This window comes from Bos taurus, chromosome 15 (assembly GCF_002263795.3).
Source record: "Bos taurus isolate L1 Dominette 01449 registration number 42190680 breed Hereford chromosome 15, ARS-UCD2.0, whole genome shotgun sequence".
Classification (NCBI taxonomy): Eukaryota; Metazoa; Chordata; class Mammalia; order Artiodactyla; family Bovidae; genus Bos; species Bos taurus.
The window spans coordinates 32,499,020-32,503,402 of record NC_037342.1 but is presented as its reverse complement, the minus strand read 5'-3'; the positions used below and the strand labels follow the sequence as shown (position 1 = coordinate 32,503,402).

Genomic DNA, 4,383 nt, shown 5'->3' with positions numbered 1-4,383 from the left:
AATAGGAACACAGCCTCTCTTCATTTGTATTTCCAAACCTTTACATAAAGTCTTGCCAGAAAGTCTTCTGGTTCTCTCCACTCAATTTGCCATTTCTGCCTCCAGTTCTGCTTCCCCGGTGGCTCAGTGGTAAGGAATCTGCCTGCAATACAGGAGCCATAGAAGACTCAGGTATGATCCCTGGGTCAGGAAGATCCCCTGGAGAAGGAAATGGCAACCCACTCCAGTATTCTTGCCTGCAGAATCCCATGGACCAAGGGAGCCTGGTGGGCTACAGTCCATGGCATCGCAGAGTTGGACATGACTGAAGTGACTCAGCACATGCTTCCGATTTAGCATACTCTCTTTCCCCACCTCTGTTCCTCTCTGAATTTTATTTATGTTTCAAGGTTTGGCTCAGGTCACGTCTCTTTGGGGTTTCTCCAGCAACTTATCCTCCAACCAATCACCTCAATCTTTCAAATGCTGCAACACTGAGACAACAACATGGATTATCCCTGCTTTTCTTTTTTTTTTTTTAAGTCTTTATTGATTTTTTTTACAATATTGCTTCTGTTTTATGTTTTTATTTTTGGCTACTAGGGCATGTGGGATCTTAGCTCTCCAACCAGGGATGGAACCTAGCCCCCTGCATTAGAGGGTGAAATCCTAATCACTGGAGTGCCAGGAAAGTTCCTTGCCCTGTTTTTCATCACTAAGTATTTGTGTTTTATTCAGAGTGAGCACAATACCTGCATTTCATTATCAGACAGGTACTCCTGCCACACTTAGTAGTTGTCTGACCCTGAGCAAAGTACGCCTCATTTCCTGTTCTATAGAACACCACCCTCACAGAGTCACAGTGAAGACATAAAAATCATGGTTTGTTCACAGTCAACTATTATCATTATTACTGGTGCCTAATGCAGATGCCTGGCTCACTTGCATAGTCAGTGGCCTCATGATGCACAATGATACCCCTGACTGTGGTGACCTTGGTTTCTAACATCTAGTCTAACATATGAACTTTCTGTAACCTTCTCAAAGCTTAGAGTGAAAAAACATATTTCCATAGATACATAACACTCACATTTATATATAACTAACCCATATATAATACATCTCCCTACATTCCAAAATTAAATAATTAAAATGAAATCCAAGTCCTCAAACAAAATGAAACTGGCTAACTGGTGAGGACTCTGGGCGCATCCCTTTGGTATTTCTCTGAGCCTACTGAAAATGCCACCTGGGCAGGAGGTTTTATCATTCAACTTGTCTATCACCTGCAGATTTGGAATGCAGATCTTTAATTGTTCAGATCTGGCTGTATTTGTAGGCAGCCTTGGAGATGTGTATACAGGGGTAGAGGTCTCTGTCCACATCACATTCCTCACTTGCCTCTGGAGATGACATACACAGTCAGAGAGTTACTGCTCTGAGATAAGGCTGCGGACATCTCTATTAGAGAGGAACCTACCTGTGGTCCTGTTATGGACTCAGTCTTGCCTCTTCAAAATTCACAGGTTATAGTACTTAATCCCCAGTACGGCTGTATTGGAAGTGAGAGCTTTAGGGAGACAACTAAGGTTAAATGAGGTCATAAGAGCCAGGCCCTAATCCAATATGACTGGTGTCCTTATAAGAGGAGACAGACACCAGGGATGCCTGTGCACAGAGAAATTTTAGCCATGTAAAGATACTACAAGAAGGTGACCTTCTGCAAGTTAAAGGGAGAACCCCCAGGATAAGTCCACCCTGCCAGCACCTTGATCTTGGACTTTCAGCCTCCAGAACTATGGGAAAACAAATTTATTTTGTTTAAGTCACCCAGTTTAAAGTATTATATATACTTATGGCAGCCCTAGCTGACTGACAGAGTTGCAGATCCCACAAATGATAAATTCTCCATATTTTAACAGTAGTGTCCTCAAATAGACCAGTGAGTGAGACCCCTGACCATCATAAAGGAGAGCAGAAGATAGACCTGGAACCCAAAACAGGCCAGCGGGGGTGGAAGAAGGTGTACTGAGGGTAGGTAGAGAAGAACAGTCCAGCATACAGAGGGTTGCCATGGGAAGACAACCCATGGGGGACAGGATTCTGAAGTGGGCAGCCCTGTGTAGCTCCTACTTGGAAATACTAGGGGACTTCTATAATGAGCAGGTCAAAGAGGGTAGGACAAGATACCCACTTCCCTTCCAGTCAACCCTGACAGGGGCAATGTGGTACCAAGATATTAGAACCCCACTGCGCTGCTTCCCCTTCACTGTGGCTCTTGCCTTGCAAAGCTCTCATTATCAAAGCCTGATTTCCAGGAACTGATTCTGATCTCATTCAATGGATACACTTAAGCTGCACATTTGAAGTAATTAACTCTGTTGACTGGAAGTGTTATAATATCAAATCAGTGGGCTGTCTCAGCACACTCTAAGCCACTTCTCTACAGTTCCTCAACATGTTTAAGAAAAATACAGACAGCAATCAGATGATGAGGTCAGGGCTTGAACAGGCCAAGAACTACAGGGTATAGGGTTCAGGGAATTTTTAAAACTATTTTCACTATGCATTTCCAAGTACATCTAAACAGCACTCAATACCTCTACTACAGAACAGTTAAATGGCTCTGGTCTGGGAGTCCAGAGACCTGAGTTCAAGGCATATCTTTGCAGATAACTTCTAAATTAATGAGTTTTTTTTTCAACACTGTAAGTCACCAAGAGTGTAGGAGAGTTCCCTTTTCTCCATATCCTCTCCAGCATCTATCATTTGTAGACTTTTAATGATGGCCATTCTGACTAGTGTAAGGTGATACCTCATCGTAGTTTTGATTTGCAAAGTGAAGTGAAGTCGCTCAGTCATGTCTGACTCTTTGCGACCCCATGGACTGTAGCCTACCAGGCTCCTCTGTCCATGGAATTTTCCAGGCAAGAACACTGGAGTGGGTTGCCATTTCCTTCTCCAGGGGATCTTCCCAACCCAGGGATCGAACCCAGGTCTTCTGCATTGTAGGCAGACGCTTTACCATCTGAGCCACCAGGGAAGTCACAGTTCTCTAATAATTAGTGATGTTGAGTATCTTTTCATGTGCTTTTTCACATGGGTCTCCAGTCTTGAAGATCCATGTTTCTTTAAGAATCAAGTATGAGGATTTAACATGGTGAGATACACAGAGAGGCCAGGATCTGGAAATCTGTATTCCAATCCCTGAACTTCCTTACTAGCTCTGTGGCCTGTGGCATCTGGCCCCCTTTCCTGTCTAGGCCTCAGTTTCTTTGTCTTTAAATAATGCAGATAAACTTTCCCATCTGTAAATTCCTTTCGGTTCCAGAGTTCTGCAATGCCACAGGGGAAAAAATGTTGGGGGCGAAACCAGATTTTGTATGTGTGTGTGTGTGTGTGTATACACACACAGACACTCCCTCAGTTCTGCAAGTGGTAAGTGGTGATGCAGGGTGTTCACTAAAATCATATGATCATTCTGGATTGGTCTGTTTGACTACATGCAGCAGTCACTCATTGCTACAGCACCTCTACCCACACATAATATAATGGTAACCGACAAAATGTGTGACATTAGGTTAATAGTGAAAATATACATGTGGAGTGGAGGAAAGCCCACTCAGAGGGGTAGTTGGAGGAGGGAGACTTTGTGCATGCAAATAAAAAAATCTACCCTATTCACCCCTCTGGCTGCACTGAAATCCTGGGTACTGTGTCACGCTGAGAACTCACCACACAACGGGCTGCATTCACTGCTTTGGCAGGAGGATACAATGCCTATCCTGAAATCCGGTCAACCTGACACAGCATCCGCCACAGATTAAATAAAAATTTACCAGGTAAAAGCCAACTATGATAAACTCTCCAACAAACAAGAAGATTTGGAAAAGTATATTAAAATTTAAAAAAATTGCCTAGCCAAAACAAGGCAGCCATTGAAGTTTACCAAGTGGCTCCTTTAATTAAGGACCGTCTCCTTAAATTACACTCATTTCTCTTACCCCTTTCAGGACAATCCAGGGTGAATAATATGTTTGTTTCTGGCTGAAGAGGTGCCAAGTTGAGAGGTAGTTTTGGGTTAATAAAACTGATCCGAGCTATCAACCAGAAATCTTGTCTACTTTTAGAGACCAAGAGAAGCTGGTTTACCCTTGATTTCCAAGTATGAGAGGACAACCTAATTTACAATTTTAAAGAGTATGTAAGAAAAGTGAGAAATAAGAGTAAATGATATTTAACAGGCAACCCAATCAAAAAAGGGGCAGAAGATCTAAACAGACATTTCTCCAAAGACATACAGAAGGCCAAAAAGCACATGAAAAGGTGCTCAACATCACTAATTATTAGAGAAGTGCAAAGCAAAACAGCAATGAGGTATCTCACCTTACACAGTCAGAATGG

At 42.8% G+C, this 4,383-nt stretch overlaps 1 non-coding gene across 1 annotated transcript; it reads right to left on the bottom strand.

Moving 5' to 3' along the window:
- Positions 1 to 2,950: 2,950 nt before the first annotated feature.
- Positions 2,951 to 3,022, bottom strand: TRNAC-ACA (transfer RNA cysteine (anticodon ACA)). The gene has a single exon. It is a non-coding gene; the product is annotated as a tRNA-Cys (tRNA).
- Between the last annotated feature and the right edge of the window lie 1,361 nt (positions 3,023 to 4,383).